Source organism: Hyaena hyaena, unplaced genomic scaffold (genome assembly GCF_003009895.1).
Source record: "Hyaena hyaena isolate Hyena2069 unplaced genomic scaffold, ASM300989v1 scaffold_48, whole genome shotgun sequence".
Classification (NCBI taxonomy): domain Eukaryota; kingdom Metazoa; phylum Chordata; class Mammalia; order Carnivora; family Hyaenidae; genus Hyaena; species Hyaena hyaena.
This window is the reverse complement of record NW_024080680.1, coordinates 523,548-543,594: the sequence shown is the minus strand read 5'-3', so window position 1 is coordinate 543,594 and position 20,047 is coordinate 523,548. Positions and strand designations below refer to the sequence as shown.

The 20,047-nt window shown below is 35.1% G+C and overlaps 1 protein-coding gene across 1 annotated transcript in view; it reads right to left on the bottom strand.

Annotated features, from left to right (window-relative positions):
- CNTN3 (contactin 3) overlaps positions 1 to 20,047 on the bottom strand; it is a 222,488-nt gene that overhangs the window by 37,521 nt on the left and 164,920 nt on the right. The gene's annotated exons all lie outside the window — the stretch shown is intronic.

The window sequence follows — 20,047 nt, the reverse complement described above, 5'->3', positions numbered from 1 at the left end:
AAATAAAAACAAGTTAAAAACCATACGGGATTGCAGATACAGATTTCTGTAGCTAAATAAATGACAAGCTTTCCCCTGGGTATTTATGGCTTCAAAAATAAGTAAGGGCAGAGATTATGGTTTCAGAGTCTATTTACTTCCACTAGGGTGATACTTCTTTTTATATCCACTGCTCAGCACCAGCTCAAGTCTTCTCTCTGGTTCCAACCTCTATGCAATTATCTGCCTGAGAAGAGGAGAGAAGCATTTAGGTATCTGGTGGGAGATAAATACAGTGGCACAAGAGGATTACCATGGTTGAAACACTTTTCTGAACACATTGGAACTTAAAAAGCCTAAAGCCATTTAATTCTTTCAATACAGAATTTAGGAAGTCAGTTTGAACCCCTCAATAAGAAGAAATTAAAACACTTTAAACCCTAAAAATAACAGCTGTCCATAAAGACGTTTGCTGGCGTCCTCTAGCACCAATTAATGGAGCAAATGTATTTCTAAAAGCTCAACTTCAAATGTACTCGTTTTAAAAGAATATAAAATCATGTTCATAAAAGTACTTACTGCAGGCCAGTTCCACGCATTAGTAAAAATATGGATTAAAATAAAATCATTTGGCAAGCAAAACTCTTTGAAAATGATCACTTACTGAAAAATCTCTAAACTGGTACACAAGAAGAAGCAATAGTGTTTATCTTATTAATCAAAAGGACAGTTTTACTCTCTAGTTTTCTTAGTATTTTTTGAAAGATGGATTCCACCACCCTGCTTTTAGGTAATTTCCTAAGATCTCCTACAGGGTAATTCCTTAAATATTGCTTCCTATCCTTTGGATTCTTAATGGGCTATATATTCTCTGTTGGTCAGATTGTGTGGCTTTAGCCCAAATTTCTTGAGTACTGGGAGAAAGCAGATGCGAGGTGACTGATGGCTGTAATTAAATGATAATCCAAAAACTGTTAAGTTTGCACATTTTACTTTCAAGTTGAACTTTTTTCTTTCCCTCCCTCTCTTTCTACTCAGGGCTATTTAGAAATTTATCCCCAGGACAAAACTTTCAATGCTTGCTGACCTTTAGAAACCCTTCAGGTTTTATGAGCTCCATATACTCACAGGAGGTTGATTATCATTTCTATAGAAATCTCTTATTTTCAGGGAAGTAAGAACCATTACTATTTAATTCCGTCAAGGCAATGGTTGAGTTATTATTCTTGCTTATGTTTATTTGCTTATTTTGAAAGCAGTCGGTAAAAGAAAATTAGAACTGGACTTTCTTTATGCCCTTAGATATATAAATACATCTTTCAGGCACACTTGCTGGCTGTGTTTGTTGAAAGAGTAAGGAAGAGACAGATATTAGACTTGCCATTTCTTTTCACTTATGGTATGAATGGGTGAAGAGAGAAATAACTTAGTTAGCTTATGTCAAAACCAAACCACCTTCCTCGAGAAATGTAGTTAGGCTCACCATCAGGGGAAATTTAATTTTTAATTATCTTTTTACAATGAGTGGAAAAAGGAAGCAGTTAACTAAGACATGTAGGTAGCAGGAACCGCTGACTGTTTTTCAGCACTAATGTAAATCTGAGTGGATGAATATGTAAATGGAAAATAAAATTTAGCAAAATTTAAGAGGGCTGCTCTCTTTAATTTCTGTCTCTCTCAATAAAGCACATTTGTATTGTTCCTTTTCAACTGCTTCTTCTCTCTTACTCTATCTACTCTTTAAATGGATCAGTACGCAGAGTTAAGATTCCTCTTAAGAAAAGTTCCTTGAGTTCTTGCCATGTTCAGGTCACTCAAGGACAGCGAAGTCTCTAATACATAGTCTCTGCTCTCTAGAATGTAAGCCCATGCCAGGGTAACAGATATATACACGTCGAACAAATTATTTTCATAAATATAGAAAAGTTATTTATAGAAAGTTAAACTAAACTGCATGCCACAGACCATGCGTAGAGAACTTTAGAATAAATGAGAGAGACAGTTCCAAGCCCTGCTGAGGATGTGAAGCAACTGGGACTCAAGATGCTAACAGGGGCGGAGATTAGTGCAGCCATTCCGGAAAACTATTTAGAAGTATCCACGGAGACGGGACATAAGCATAATCTGTGACCCAACAAGTCCATTCCTGACTATAAACCTTACAGAGATGAATGCCTATGCTCATTAAACACATTTACAAAAATGTTTGTAGCAGCACTGTCCATAGGAGCGAGAAGACAGAAACAACTCAATGTCCATCACAGCAAATAAGCAGTGCAACACTCATTTAAGGAAATACTATTAGACCATGAAAATGAACGAACCATAACGACACAGATCAACATGGCTGAGTCTCAGTACCTGAGATATAAATCAGAAGAGGCCACATTATAGAATCTGTTGCATCACAGATTAGATGGGTTTTTTTTTTTTTTTTTTTCAAAGGATGGGTAGTACTAAAATGAGGCACCATGAAGATTTCTGGGATATGGGTCATGTTGTTTCCTGACTTCAGTGTGGGTTACATGAGTATGTTCATTTTGTAAAACTTCATTGAGTTATACACTTATAATCAGTGCGTTTTTTGGTAGAATAAAACAGCTCTCAAAATGCAGTTATTACTACATATGGCAATATGTTTATATGCTCCGCATTAAAGAGGAGCATAGGCTGAAATTGTAAAATAACATGATTCTAATTCTAAGCTCCAAGTTCTTTCATAAAAATGAAACATTTAATAACAATAATTTAAATAATTGTGCTAATTAGAACATCCTATAATTTATCAAGATGTGTCTGAATATTTGGACATTGCAAAAAGATAAAAAAAAGGAAAATTTCCAAGGGAAGTTTCACTTCTATGAATCCAGTTCTTGTCCCTATCAGTTTTTCATTGTTCATGGTTACAATATAGTTAATTGCTGATTGACTGTGATAAAGGTGAGAGAAGAGGTATGTCCAGAAAAACACCAGTAAAATTAGTAAAGTATAACTCAATAAAACTGAAAAAAGTTGTCAAAATGTGGCAAAGCAGTACTTGCTAGATTATTTCTCAACATATTTATCAATAAAATTTCATCCATTATTTAGATATATTTAGATTCAAATAAAACAACTTAGGAATGTTAAAATCTTCAAGCACATTCTTAGGATACTATTAATTCTCTGAATAAAAAAGTAGCTTGGACTGATGAATGCATAAAGAAGATGTGGTATATATAAATATATTTACTTATATATACATATACATATATATACACACAACATACATACAATGGAATATTACTCAGCAATCAACAAGAAGGAAATCTTGCCATTTGCAACCACGTAGATGGAACTAGAGTATATTATGATAAGCAAAATAGTCAGAGGAAGACATATACCATATGATTTCACTCATATGTGGGATTTAAGAAACAAAAATAACCTTGGGGAAGGGAAGAAAGAAGTAAGATAAAAACAGAAAGAAAGGTAAACCGTAAGAGACTCTTAAATACAGAGAACAAACTGAGGTTTGCTGGAGGGGAAGGGGGTGGGAGGAGGGGCTAAATGAGTGATGGGCATTAAGAAGAGCACTTGTTGGATTAAGCATTTGATGTTATATGTAAGTGATGAATCAATAATTTCTACTCCTGAAACCAACACTACACTGTATGTTAATTAACTTGAATCTAAATTTTAAAAAAACAGCTGTAGTTTGTTATTAAATTAGCCTGTTAGTATTTCTTTGTATTGTTTTCCTAAACTCAGCCTTTTCTCCCTTTCCCTCAAATACAGTGGACCAAAACCAGGCAGATGCAGAGTCAAAGCTTCATTTTTTTTTTAAACCTCTCCATCCCTACTTCCCTTAAGATCTCCCTCTCAAAGCACAACAGTGTAATTCTCAATCTGTCCCTTTTCAGTGCCATTGACCAGAGATTTACTCAGAAATGGAGATTTTATTAGTGGGACAGCCTTATTCTAATCACTTACAAGAGTTTAAAAAGGAGGAGACATTTCCCTAAGTTGTAGGAATCATATTTCTTTCTGAAATGCCCTATCTTTAAAACATAAGATGATTTACTCAAAACTACTGATTAAGCATCATCCTGTACTACAGCCACTAGGGATTCAATGGTGAAAAAAATCAGTCCATATGTTCTTGGAGTTTACAGTTGAAAGACAGTCATTAATCAAATGCCTACGACATATCAATGTAAAATTACAATGTAATAATGCAAGCTCAAAGTACATAGAGGAATCCATGATTTTCTGGAGATTTGGTGAATTGATAGTTCAGCTGATGTTTGCAATATGAGTACAAGCTATCTAGAAAAAGAGGGTTAGAGAAAATGTGGGTTACATTATAGTACTTAAACATATACAAAGACCCTAAGGCAGGTGAGAACATAGTCTATTTGGGAGTACAGGGGAGAGAAGATATCAAGGATATAGTTAATGTACAAACCATTGTAGATAATTTCAGGTTCATATTTACCCCATGATGACAATGAGATTTTGAGTTTTTTCATTAAAAAAAATGTAAAGCTTTGCTAGATTTATCTGATTATCCAATTATTTGTTCATCTAATCATGGTAGATGTCCCCTAGAAAAAAATTATATCTAGAACATGTTATAGGTATAAACAGTAAATGGACTTATAAGCCAAATCATCTTTGAAATACATGCTAAGGGAAAATTCAGTGCGCATGAAATGAAATAGAAGAGGTGCTTATTAACTTTTTCCCTATATTTTCTTAGGTGATGATGCTAATGGAATTTTTGATGTAATTTAAAAACCGCTCTGCCCTGGAAAAAAAAATACTACACGATGTGATAACCTATGCCAGGAAAAAATAAATAAGCAGACAGATCATTAATAATTATAGGTTGGCTGAAAGTACACTGTGCTATCTACCATATGCTAAAAATGAAGGTATAAAATAAACCTTAGAACTCAGGAAACCTTTTGAACAGTGCAAATGTAGCATAAACTTTCAATATAACAAATTATCAGCAAAAACTAATTTCCTAGTAAGCACTCTCAATGTAAATGCTGCTACTAGACTGCCAAGAGGCATAAATTTCCAGTTTAAGAAGGAAAAAAAGCCTTTGATGGCTATTTGGAAGGCAAGGTTGAATAGGTGGCCCCCTCATTTTGTCGTTTTACATGGCCTGTTATTGCACAGAGTTCAATATTAATCATTCATCCTATCGCCGGGTTGCCTTCCAAATCCTGACACTGCATGTAAATCATATGCAGGTGCCTTGAAAGCAGTCGAACCTGCTGGTTCAGTCTGGAATCTGGGTGGTGTTTTCCTCTGTGAAGGTCCCTGAAGGAATTGTTGGTAGACCTGAATTTCTGAAGAACCAAATCAAAACTTGTCCCCACCATCAATCCAAAACAGGTGCAACAAGGTCACTTCCATTACCGATGTACACTGCTCAGGCAAGGAGGAGAAATAATTAGCAGCTCTGAAACAGGAGAAATCGGTCTTAACACTAAATAGCCTTAGTTTTGTTAACTGATTAACATCTTCCTTGGAAATTATCTGAAGCCTAGTTGTCTGAACAGATGATACTGAAGGCAAATAATATGTTGTCTGTTCATATCAAAATTTGCTTGATTTTCTTTGATACCAATAAATTGGAATAATTGTTCCATGATTGGACTGAGAGTCCCAGCTTGTTCCATCCTAACGGTTTTTGAAAGAGTGACACATAAAAGATGACAAAAACTCAGTCAAAGGCACTTCGTGCATATTTTAGGTTAAGTTGAATGCTCTTTTGCTGTAAAGGTGTCAGCTTTTCTATTGCAACATCAAGTTCATATTAACAGCATAGGACATTTCTTTTCTGGGTGGTGGTGTGTTGATGGAGTACCTAAGCATTTAGGTCTTTGTTCCCATAGTGATTTTAACTCAGTGTTTTCAAGTGACTTCATTCACCAGACTCACACCTCCACAGTTTTGTTTTGCTCTATTCTAGTACCAGATGCTCCTTATTTTTTTCTTAAAATTATAAACTTTCTTAAATTTATATTTATATGGAAATTGATATGGAAAATGTATGTTTTTTTATCTTAAATGTAAAACTGCTGACCAAAATAATAATTACCTGCCAAAATGAATACGGTGAGTAGAAAGCAGTGCAAAGGACCCACTGTCCACAATAATGTACACAGATATGAACTGGACACCTTCAAAATCTCTGAGGCTGAGACCTTTGCTCTTCTAATTAAAAGGGGAGTTTAGCAGGGTGCCTGGTGGCTTAGTTGGTTAAACATTTGACTTTGGCTCAGGTCATGATCTCACAGTTTGTGGGTTCGAGCCCTGCGTCAGGCTCTGTGCTGACTGCCAGCTCAGAGCCTGGAGCCTGTTTCAGATTCTGTATCTCCCTCTCTCTCTGACCCTCCCCTGCTCGTTCTCTCTCTCTCTCTCTCAGAAATAAATAAAACATTAAAAAAAATTTTTTTAAAGGGGAGTTTAACAAATATTAGAGAATCATTAGTGACATACTGAACACCATAGTGAACATTTTTCTTGATTTAACCTAATGATTGAAAGAAAATGAAAAAACAGAATAGCTCTCTCACATTCTACCTTATTATACATGGCCTATGAGTACATGGTCTATGCTTTGCAAAACTTGGGGCCATCTATTTCACTAAACCTAGCAGTGCTCAATGCTGGCTGTACAATAAGCTCATCTGAAGAGTCTTTTAAAAAATACCAGAAATGCCTGGGACACATTCCAGAGCAATTAAATCAGAATGGACTAGGAAATGGAGATCCTTTATCTGATTCTAAAGTGTAGTGAGGGTTAACAAACATGATACCTCCTGACATTTCCATTCTTCATCTTCACTTGACTTAGAGCTAAAAGAATCTAAATAATCACTCATGTCTTTCCCTAAATCTAAAATTCTGCAACTAATAATTGCATGAGAAAATCATGAAGTTAGGCTGTTTACTGATGGGCTCATAATCTGAGAAGCAATCCTATACATATTTTAATCTTAGAGCATGGGTGAGAAACGCAGTATTTATGCAATGGGGACTAGAAGTCAACCACAAGGCTCATTTCCTTGTAATCAGACTGCTTTGGCACGTTCACCGTAATTTAAAAAATAGTAGATACGGAAATGATTTAACATGTTGATAAATTTCTGTAGATTCATACAGAAATTTACTATTTGTCAACATGAATCATTCCAGAATTGCTTTTAAAACATTTTTAAAGTTTATTTATTTATTTTTAGAGAGAATTCAAGGGGAGGGGGGAGGCAGAGAGAGAGGGAGTGAGAGAGAATCCCAAGAAGGCTCCATGCCAACAGCTCAGAACTCGTGGATTCTTTTGGATTTAGGGATCAATACTGACATAGCATGAAAGCATTGGAAGTCATGAAAGGCTACCCTGAGTAACAGTTTAACTTGTGGATCAAATCTCTCTCTTTTTAAATCCTTATATCAAGGGCGCCTGGGTGGCTCAGTCAGTTAAGTGTCTGACTTTGGCTCAGGTCAAAAGTCTCAAAAACATGAGACTTTGGCTCACGGTTCGTGGGTTTGAGCCCCGGGTCAGGCTCTGTGCTGACAGCTCAGAGCCTGGAGCCTGCTTCAGATTCTGTATCTCCCTCTCTTTCTGATCCTCCCCTGCTCACAATGCCTCTCTCTCTCAGAAATAAATAAAACATTAAAAAAATTAAAAAAATAAATCCTTGTATCAGAAGCTTAAAATTTAGAGAGAGTAGATTCATCCATTGTAGAATGAAAAACCTAGTATACAAGAACAGGAGTCTACTCATACAAAGGAATAAAAAGTCATTGTTTCATGAAAACTTTACCAAATGTGCCAAATGTCTTATGTTTATTTCTAGTTTCGATTACTATTGCTATGTAATAAATTACTCAAAACTTAGTGCCTTAAAATAAAAATGATCATTTATTCTCCTCTGGAATATGTAATTTGAGCAGGGATCAGTGGGGAAAGCTCATCTCTGTTATAAATTTCATCAGCTGAGGTGGCAGGCAGGGGACTGGCAAGCCCATTTCCATGTTTGGCAAGTTGATGTTGCCATCAAGTTGATGTTGATATGGGCTGTTGGCTGGGAATTCAGCCATACCTGTGGGCTGGGGACTTTAGTTCCTCTTGAGGTAGACCTCTCCACAGTGTGCTTGGGCTTCCTCATATTATGGTGGCTGGATTCCAAGAGAAATGGTGCTGATGGAACAAGATAGAAATGCATGCATTTTTATGAGCTGGCCTTAGCAATCACATAGCTTCCCTCCTGCTGTTCTTTACTGCTCAAGGAAGTCATAGAAGACTAGGTTTTAAGGGGAGAGTCATAGATTTCACCACTCAATGAGGAGTGTCAAGTCATACTGAAAGAAGAACATGTTGGATATGGGATGTTGTTATAGCCATCTTTGCAAACAAGGTTGTTGGCTACACTCCTCCAGATCTCTCTGTACCTACAATACTGCCTCAGTTTTGGGCAGCTGACCTATATGCCCTATATCTAAAGTGGTTCCTTCATCCTCTGCCTTTTCCTTGGGTTCCTCCCATCAGGAGATCTGAGGGGGAGAGAACAGTGAGTATGGGGTAATTATTCACCAAAATTTATCCTTGTAGGGTTGTTTTGAGTGGCTGTCAGTACAACTCAAAACAGGTTAACAACAACAACAACCTTTGTCTAGCCACTCTTCCTTTCATGTCAGTAGCTATTTGTGAGCCAGAAAAGGATGCCTGAGCAGACAGAGAATAAGATTATGCCCACTCCCAGGAGAACTGCTGGGAAAGATATCCTACTATGTTTATTACAAAAGCAGACTAATGTGTTCCAACAGTATTCCTGACACTTCAGAACTGTAGATTTTTCATCTCAAAGTCTTATTGAACAAGATTAAGTAAGAGAGACTAGATGTGAAGTCAAATATGACTATCATTATGCTTTTTTTCTGGTAAAGAGTGTGCTCTAAAAGTTTAGACTCAGTATAAGAAAAACAGCATAAAAATCAGAGTGTTTACCATAATAAAAGAACACCTACAATTTCTGATTTTTGAGTCTAAATTTTTAAATTGCCCCAAATGAACCATTTATCCTTCCCTTTCTTATTTAGTTTCAGATCAATTAAATGATATAATTAAATGTTATGCCTTGCAAAGTAGAATGATTTTCTTTCTGAAATTGGGACATAAAATCTAAGCCAGCATGAACAATTACAACTCAATACTAAAAAGGCAAATAACCCAATTAAGAATTGGGCCAGCCACCCTGACTTCTGGTTTTCAGTCAGTGTATAAGCAGCTTAGCAGCACACCATCCCCAAAGCAAGTAAAAACTTGAATGAAAAATCAACAACTCTTCTTAGATCTGGCACAGGAGTGAGTTCACAGAGAAAATACGACTTCCCAAACTGGAAAAACAACATGTGAATCCAGAGAATCCTAAATTAATGGAGCTGAAACCAAGCAGTAGGAACTGCTCTGGGAGCCAGGACTAGGGGAGAGAAACCGGAACTGTAAGTGATGAATTGCCAGAGGGTCAGTGTGGACAAGCCTGAGAGTTACAACTCCAGGGAACCCAATAGCAGGTGGTTCCCTACACTTCTCTGAGCTGTGCCTCCAGGAGCTCTACCAGATTCTCACAGTGAATAGCAGAGAAAAATGCCCCTGTGATTCTGGCAAGCCAAAGGAAGAGAACCATTTACTATTTTGAAAGAAGCCAGAGCATTCTGTCCTTAACAAGTCTTGCTTTCAGGAGAAACTATTTTATCAGGGACTAATCTGCTGAGGTTTTTATCAGAGATAAATACTTCTTCCAAGGGAAAGGGGATACCCAAATCTAGCTCCCTCTAGCCTTTAACATGGGGAAAGGGAAACAGACAGACTCTGAGCCCTGCTGACACCTCACCAAATGGGTGAAGGGGAACAAGAAGCACTGGGAAGTTCACAGTCCAGGAGAACAGGCTCACCAAAAGAATGAGACCTAATCAGAAGACTACAGAATGCCTTCCCTCTCCCACACCTTATACTCCACTTGTGGTGACCAATTTACTGCCTCATATCTGTCTAGTACATCAGGTCTGTCCTTTAACAAAAAATGACAAGGCGCATTAAAAGGAAAAAAAAAAAACCCATAGTTTGAAGAGACTGAATACGCATCAGAGGAGGCACCAGGTAAGACAGGAATGTTGGAATTATCAGACCAAGAATTTAAGAAGTACTGTGATTAATATGTTAAGGGATTTAATGAAAAAAGGAAACAACATGCAAAATAGATGGACAATGTAAGCCAAGAAAGGGAAATTCTAAGAAACAATAAAAAAGAAATGATAGAGATCAAAAACATGGTAACAGACGAATGGCTTCATGGGGTTAGTAATAGAGCAGACATGGCTGAAAAAACAATCTCTGAGCTTGAGGATACAACGATTAACTCTTTCAATACTGAAAGTCAAAGAGAAAAAGAAAAAATGGATAAAATATTCAAGAAATGTAGGGTAACTACAAAAGGTATAATATACATTTAATGGGGATATCAGAAGAAGGTAAAAGAGAGAAGGGGAAGAGAAGTAATATCTGAGGCAAAAATGACTTAGAGTTTCCCCAAATTAATATCAGATACTAAACCTCAGGTCCAATAAGCTCACAGAAAGTCAAGTCAGTTAAATGCCACAAAAACTACATGTAGGCATTATAACATTCAAATCTCAAAAAAAATATCAAAGAGAATCTTGAAAAATGCCTGAGCAAAAAACACTTTACCTGGAGGAAAAAAATAAGAGTTACATCCTATGTCTCCTCAGAAGCAAAGCAAGAAAACATATGGAATGAAATATTTAGTGCTGAGAGAAGAAACCCACCAACCTAGAATTCAACATCCTGAAAAGTGAATGGAGAAATACACACTTACTGAGGCAATAAAAAAAAATATTAAAGAAATCTGTTGCCAGCAGCCTGCCGAGCAAGACATGTTAAAAGAAGTCCTACAGAGAGAAGGAAAATGATACAGATCAGGAGTTTAGATTTACATAAAGAAAAAAAGAGCATCAGAGAATAAATAAATAAATGTAAAATAAAGACTTTTATTCTGTTTATTCTTAATAGATCTAATAGTTAACACATTGTTCAAAATACTATTATCAAAAGTGAATTTATGTTGATATATAAATGTAGACATATGTGTATGTGAAAGAAAGACAGCAATGATATAAGGGATAGGAGGAAAGATTAGGAATATTTTGTGATTATTAGGTACTTGCACTACCACTGAAGTTGTATTGTGTTATTTGAAAGTAGAGTTGGACTGGTTGTAAATATATATTGCAAACTTAAGGATAACTACTTAAAACTATTATAATATATAATGTATAATATTATAATTGATATACTAAGAAGGGAGAAAGAGTACATATAAAATACTCAATTAAAACAACAAAAGACAGAAAAACAGTGAAAGATCAAAACAAAAACAAAGAACAGGGCAACAAATAGTAAACGGAAGAAATACGATAGAGATTAATCCAACTATATTAACAATCTCCTTAAACATCAATGGTCTAGGGGCACCTGGGTGGCTCAACTGATTATATGTTCGACTTTGGCTCAGATCATGATCTCATGGTTTGTGAGTGTGAGCTCTGCACTGGGCTCTGTGCTGACAGCTCAGAGCCTAGAGTCTGCTGCAGATTCTGTGTCTCCCTCTCTCTCTGCCTCTCTCTCATTTGCACTGAAATAATAATAAAAAAAAAAGTCAATGGTCTAAATATATCTAGCAAAAGACATAGATTATCAGAGTGAATTAAAAACCAAGAACCAACTATGTCTTGTCTATAAAAAACCCACTTAAATATCAAGATACATCTAGATTAAAATAAATGGATGGGAAAATATACCATGCTAATACTAATTTTAAAAAAGTGGAAGTAGCTGTATTAATTTCAAACAGAGATGACTTTAAGATAAAAAAAAAAGTTACCAAGGACAGAGAGGGACATTACCCAATGATACAATGGTTAGTATTTCAAGACATAACAACCATTAATGTATATATACCTAACAAGAAAGAACTAAAATACATAAAGAAAAAAACTGATAAAACTGTAAGGAGAAATAGATGAATCCACCATTATAGCTTAAGAACTTAAAACCCATCTATCAAAATGAACAGGTTCAACAAGCAGAAATACAGTAAGAACACAGTTGAATGAACAGTACTATTAATCAACTGGATATGATGGATATCTACAGACTACTTCATCCAAAAATAGCAGATTATACATTCTATTCAAACTCACATAGAACATTTACCAAGAAAGACCACATAATGGGCCATAAAACACACCTTAACAAATCTGAAAGGAGAGATATTCTACAATATCTGCTCTCAGAACATAATGGAATTAAACTAGATATTGATAGCAGAAAGATAGATAAAGTTATCTGAAAACTCCCCAAATGCTGGATATTAAACAGCACACTTCTAAATAACATGTAAGTCCAAGAAAACATCTCAAGACAAATTTATAAATATTTTGAACTAAATATAAATGAAAATATACCTTATCAAAAAATGTGTGGGATGTAGAGACAGCAATACTTAGAGGGGAATTTCCAGCACAGAATGTATATATTAGAAAAGAAGAAAGATATAAAATCAATAATATAAATTTTAACCTTAAGGAACTATTTTAAAAAGAGAGACAATTGGGGTGCCTGGGTGGCTCAGTCGGTTTAGCGTCCAACTTTGGCTCGGGTCATTATCTCATGGTTCACGAGTTTGAGTCTGGCATTGGGCTCTGTGCTGACAGCTCAGATCCTCGAGCCTGCTTCAGATTCTGTGTCTCCCTCTCTCTCTGCCCCTCCCCCACTCATGCTCTCTCTCAAAAATAAACAGACATTAAAAAAATGAAAAAAGAGACATTAAATCAAAAGTAAGCAGATGAAAAGAAATAATAAGATTAAAAAATCAGTGAAATTGGAAACAGGGAATCTATAGAGAAACTCCATGAAATCAGAAACTGATTCTTTGAAAAGATCAGTAAAATAGATCAACCTCGGTTAGGCTAATTAAAAAAAGAAAGAGAAAACACAAATTACAAAATAAGAGATTTCACTATGGATGCTACAAACATTAAAGGAATACTGTGAGTAATTCTATGTCCACCAATATGATTACTGAGATGAAATGGGACAAATCTCTGAAAGTCACAAACCACCAAAATACATACAAGAAGAAATAGACTCAACAGAACTATACTGTTAAAAAGGTTGAATCAATAATTAATAACACTCCCAAAAGGAAAGCAAAAGGCCCAGATGGATTTATTGGAAGATTCTACCATGCATTTAAGGAGGAAATGATACCAATTTTATAATCTTTTACCACAGATAAAAACTAAGGGAAATGTCCCAAATCATTTTATGAGGCCAACATTACCCTAATTAATACTGAAATCATACAAAGACTCTGCAAGAAAACTACAGATCAATATCTCTCACGAACATAAATACAAAAATCTACAACAAAGTATTAGCAAATCAAATCTAATAATGTATAAAATTTATACAACACAACCAAGTGGGATTTATCCCATTTATGCAGGGCTGGATGAGTATTTGAAAGTCACTTAAGTAATCCATCCCATCAAGAATATGATAAGGAAAAATCTTTGGAAAAATGTCTACTCATTTCTTCTGTCCGTTTTAAATTGGATTATTCTTTTTTTTTGGTGTTGAATTTTATAAGTTCTTTATATATGTTGGATCATAACCTATTGGATATATCCCTTATAAATATCTTATCCCACTCCACAGGTTGCTCTTTAGTTTTGTTGGTAGTTTTCTTTGCTGTGCAGAAGCTTTTTATAGAGAGAACAAACCAATAAATACCTGAAGGGGGGATGGGTTAGATAGGTGATGGGGATTAAGGAGTACACGTGTTGAGATGAACACATGGTAACGTATAGAAGCACTGAATCACTATATTATACACCTGAAAGTAATATTACGCTGTATATTAACTAATTGAAATTTAAATAAAAATGAAGGAACATAGTATCATTTCTGCCATATTCACTGGTCACACAAATGAACTCTGATACAGTAAAAAGAAAAAAAATGACAGACATGACATGATCATATGAATAGATGCAGAGAAAGCATTTGACAAAAGCAAACAAAACAAAACAATTCATGATGAAAACTATTCAACAAAGAATGGGGGAAATTCTTGATAGAAAACATCTCCAAAATACCTACAACTAACATCCTAATTAATGGTAAGAAACTTGAAGCTTTCCTGCTAAGATCAAGAATAAGGCAAGGATGTTTATTTTCATCATTAGCCTTCAACACTGTACTAGAAATCCTAGTAATTCAATAAGACAAAAAAAAAAAAAAAAAGAAGAAGAAGAGTAAAGGGTATACAGATTGGGAAGAAAAAAATAAAATGGTCTTATATTTTTCTCAGATGACATGATTGTCTATGTAGAAAATCTGAAAGAATCAACATAACAAAATGGTTGGAAGTAATAAGCAATTATAGAAACATTGCTAAATACAAGGTTAATATAGAAAAGTCATCTGCTCTCCTATATAGCAGTAACAAGCAAGCAAATTAGAAATTAAAACACATTACCATTTATATAGCATTCAAAAAATAAAATACTTAGACATAAATCTAACAAAATATATACAAGAACTATATGAGGAAAATGATAAGACTGATGAAAGATATCTAAAAAAGAACTAAATAAATGGATAGGTAATCTATGTTCACAGATAGGAACATTCAATACTATGAACATGTTAGTTTCATCCCACCTTGATCTATAGATTAAATGTAATCCTAATCAAAATCCCAGCAAATTAGTGTATGGACACTGACAAATTGAATCTAAAGTTTACATGGAAAGGCAGAAGACCCAGAAGAGCCAACTCATTATTGAAGAACTAAGTTGGAGGACTGGCATTATCCAACCCAAGACTTACTAACATTAGGGTTGGATTCAAGAGCAGAATCCCAGGATGGTCTCAGATCAAAAACAAACTGATGCTTCTTCCCCAGGACAAAAGTCATCTCCTAAGTGAGTGATAAAATTTTACTGAAAGTTGTGGAGAAGCAGGATGAAGTTCACATCAAAATCTCTCCCTAAGTTTTTTTTAAATATCTGCATCTCCCCCAAAGTTTTCTCCCCATGATACTAGCCTCTCTCACATCCCCCAATTTTCTTTCGTATCAGTCTCCAAAGAACAGTCATTCCACAAAGTCTTCTCCATATCGCTCTTCAAATTCCCACAGTTTGCATATCCCATTCAACCCAGGAAAAGTTATGAAAACTCTTAGGAAATGAAGAATATAGTTTTTTGACTATGTGAAAATGAAAACTTTTATGAATGATAATAAACAAAGTTTGCAGATATGTAACATACTGAAAGAAGGCATTTCCAGTGAATTAAACTAAGATATAATCAATAGCTTGAATTCATAAGGACCTACTGCAAATCTGTAAAACAAAAGTTGTGAATTCCAACAGGAGAAATGAACAAAGGGATAGATTTGCAATTTACAGAAGAAACCTTTATCATGGGACAGGAAATGACTAGTACATCCTGTGAGTTTATGTCTCTGTGAAGTATTTTCTGCTGTGACCTCAGAAAAACACTGTCTACTGGAACATGACATAGATGAGACAAAAATCTGATACATATAATGTCAATTTCATTGATTTGTCTCCGACAAAAATAAAAAAGCAGTCTGTGTTTTGCTTTTGTAACTTTTGAAAGACATTCTGTACTGCCAGATTTAAACATGTTTTTGGATATTATTCTATATGATAATCCAGGTAGCTGGGCTCTTGTCAATTTTTCTAGCCAGAAAGAAAAAGGGTATTTTTTTTTCTCTTTTTCCTGCAGAAGTAATCTTCCATCTCACAAGAGTAAGTACTAAGTTCCCAACTGTCTTGATTTGGGGGAGTCAGATGTAATTCTAAATTTTTCTTTAATATACAAAATACTGATACACACATAGAAAGGTTCTCAATCTCATTACTTATCTGAGAAATACGAAGTTGGGGAAAATAAGATATCACTTCTCAACTGTTTGGCTAAAAAATATATAAAAATTAAGAGAAAAAAGCAGGTGTGGGAAAGGATTTGGGGTAACAGGCACCCTTATGTTCTACTGATAGGAAAATAAATTGCTGCTCCTTTCCCGGAGAACAATTTAGAAACAATGCTACCATTATTTCTAATAGTAGTAATAGCAATAGCAATTAACAAGAACAAGAACATGTGTTATTCTAAGTACCGTGTGTGTGTGTGTGTGTGTGTGTGTGTGTGTGTGTGTGTGTGAGCATGTGTGTATTAGGACCTCTGAATAAGGTACTATTATCACCTCAGTTTTAAAACTGAGACAAAGAGAGATAAAGATCAACAGTTTATAAGAGAATGAAATCAGTTTTAGAAGTTGAAATTCTGACTTCAGTTTTTTTTTTAATGATTAAACTATATAATTCCATTCAAATCCAGCAATTCCTTACCTGAGCAAATATCCCCAGAAAACTGAGAATTACTGACAAGGCTTCACTATTATTCCTTCCAAATACTATTAACTGTTCTTTTCCTTACCTAGTTTATTACTCTAAATACTCTCAGAATTACTTAAACTGGAGTCTGATTGTTAGCTATTTTAAAACCATTGAAAAATCGAAGAGAAATTAAAAGCCTCATAATACATAGCTGTTTTATTTCATCCAGGAGCACTGAATTCTTCTTCTTTCCCTGTCTTTCTCCCCCTCCATCAATTCTTTCCCTCCTCCCTTCATCCACCCATCCATCTCTCCATTCATATTAAGAAAGTACTGTAGTTTTCTTTATTTATTTAGGTCTTGCATATCAATACAAAATTTTAACATGCATTTTATCTTTTGAGGGAGTTTTTTTGTCCTATTCTACTTTCTTGTTGGTTACTGTTGGTACATAAGAAAGCAACTACTTTTTGTAAATTTACCTTATATCTGAATAGTAGACCTAACAGTGATTAATTTTTAAAAATTTAGAGTTGACACTACTGCGTTCTGAGTAGCCTGAATATCATTTTGTCCTCAAATAATGGTAACTTTGTTTCCTTATTTCCAAAGTTAAATCATTTGTTCCTGTTCATACCTTAATGCATTGGTCCAAACATTCCCAAATGGTTTTAAAATCATAGTATTTTGTATTTCCTTTCCTGTTGCTGATTTAAATAAAAATATTCCTGGTATTTCTCTTTAAGGACATTTGGGATGTGGAGGAAGTACTTTTCTGTTTCTATAATAGGTCATTAATTTTATTGCATGTCTTCTAGGTACCCATTAAAAATAGTGTGGTCTATTTTAATAGTTCTATTAATATGATGTATGCACATTGGCTAGAATATCTCCATGTAGCTTACAAAGATTATTATTACTATTTTAATATAATGCTCAGTCTGGTCTGATGCAATTTCATTTAGGTTTTCACACTATATGACATTAATTTATATCTATGAACTATTTGTTATCTTGCCAGGTTTTGTTATTAGGAGTATGTTAGCCTCACAAAATAAACTGAAAAGATTTTTAAACTTTTTATGTTGTCAAATAGTTTATATAACAGAATATTTGTTTCCTGAATACCTGAAAACAATTACCAGTAAAAGTATCTGGCCCCACGGGCATCTGAGTGGCTCAGTCAATTGAATGTCTGACTCTTGATTTCAGTTCAGGTCATGATCTCATGGTTCCTGGGATCGAGCCCTGTATCAAATTCAGCGCTAACAGCATGGATCTTGCTTGGGACTCTCTCTCTGCCCCTCTCCTGCTTGTGCATTCTCTCTCTCTCTCTCTCTCTCTCAAAATAAAAATAAACAGACATTAAAAAAAATTATCTGGGGGCACCTGGCTGGCTCAGTCAGTTAAGCGTCTGACTCTGGCTCAGATCATGACCTCATGGTTCCTGGGTTCGAACCCCATGGAAGCCTGCTTCCAATTCTGTGTCTCCCCCTCTCTCTGCCCCTCCTCCACTTGTGCTCTGTCTCTCTCTCTCTCAAAAATAAATAAACATTAAAAAATTTTAAAAATTATCTTGTCCTAAAATCTGTTTTTTTGAGAGATGGGGTGCCTGGTGGTGGTTCCTGATTTACATGTTTTCATACTTAATGCATCAACTTAGGTTTTTCTAAATCTTCTTAATTTTTAACATTTATATTCTTACAGAAATTTTCCATTTAATTGGATTCTATTAATATATGAGTTGAACATGTAATGCCCAGTTTTTAAATATTTCTTTCTTAACTGTTATCTTCTTTCTCATTTCTAATTTTAGCTTTATCTTTATTCTTCAGTGATATATTTGAGAGCTTCTCCACTGATTTTGGCATTCCATCCATCCCTTTTGTTTTTCTATCTCCTTTGATTATAATAGTTTGCTATTTTTTCCCTAAATTTTATAAGGGGGTGAAAAGAATGAAAAGGAATGTGTATTTTCCATTTGTATAGTAAATTTTTTATATGTATCTGTTTCTCCCATTATAATATATCATCAAGATTGTTTTTTTCTAACTTTGGCAAATTGATCTGTCAGCAGTTAGAAGAGCTGTCAAAGGCTACACACCAATTTTGTTTCCCATTTTTCTCTTTGCCTTGACTTGATGTTTTAATGGTACATTACTTAGAGTATTACAGTTAATGATTATTATACCTTCATTACAGAGCAAAGGCTTTTCAAAATATATTTATCCTTCTTACTCTTGAGTAAGAATTTGCTTTGGATTATGACTTTTACAAAATAACACTTGTTTCTCTTTTTTGTAGCATTTGACTGTAAGTATTTGCATATCTTTTCCCTTATATCATTTTAATAGTCTTTGTTGCTGTAACTCTGATATTTTTATGGGTTTTAGTTCAAGCAACATGTTACTTGATTTGACTTCTTCCAGTCTTCTTATAAATGTAAATCATACAGGGTTTCCACTATGGGTGGATTTGGACCATTCATCCTAACAGACATTTTACTTCATGAACACAGTCCTAGGGGTGCCAATCACACTTTAAGTAGAAACTGAGCTTCTATATGCCTGGTTGAACAAATGATGAGTTAGGGAAATAAACTCAACTTCAACTGTTTTTTGCCTCCCCCTTTCCCAGTAAGCATTGTTTATTCACCCCTAAGCAGCACTGTGCAAGGAGATGGACTTCAGGGAAGCATTCAAGATGAATAATAGTAATTTCTCTGTTCTTTTTTTTTTTTATTTTTTATTTTTATTTATTTCTAGGAGAGAGAGAGACAGCATGAACAGGGGAGGGTCAGAGAGAGAGGGAGATACAGACTCTGAAATAGGCTCCAGGCTCTGAGCTGGTAGTCAGCACAGAGCCCGACGCGGGTCTCGAACCCACGAACCGCGAGATCATGACCTAAGCGAAAGTCGGACGCTTAACCAACTAAGCCACCCAGGCGCCCCAATAATCTGTTCTAATCCCCAGTTTTACAGACTCCTTCCTGAGTATATTATCTTTTTTTAAGTGTTTATTTTTGAGAGAGAGAGAGAGAGAAAAGGAGCAGGAAACATGGGGGTGGGGGGACAGAAGATTTGAAGTGGGCTGTGCGCTGACAGCAGAGAGCCTGATGCGGGGCTCAAACTCAGGAACCGGCGATCATAACCTTAGCTGACATTGACCACTCAACTGACTGAGTTATCCAGGTGCCCCTCCTGGGTATATTCTGTTAATGATCATTCCAGTGATCAATAACATTTTGAATTTGGACAACATGTAAAATTTATACTGGGAGATACTTAAAAACTCAGAATGTCATTAATGCAAGTAATGCAATTAATCGTCATTAATGCAATTAATGTTTGGAATAAGTGCTTTGGCTGAGATTTGTATTTATGATGCACATATATACACACAGATCTTTTTTTAAGCATAGTTTCATATTATAAAAGAACTGCTATTTTCAAACTTTCAGGCCTCATACCCTGATAATTCTATGAAACAAACCAACTGAAAGTGACCACAAAGGGTTCCTTTGTACTATTACACACAAAGGGTTCCTTTTACAGGT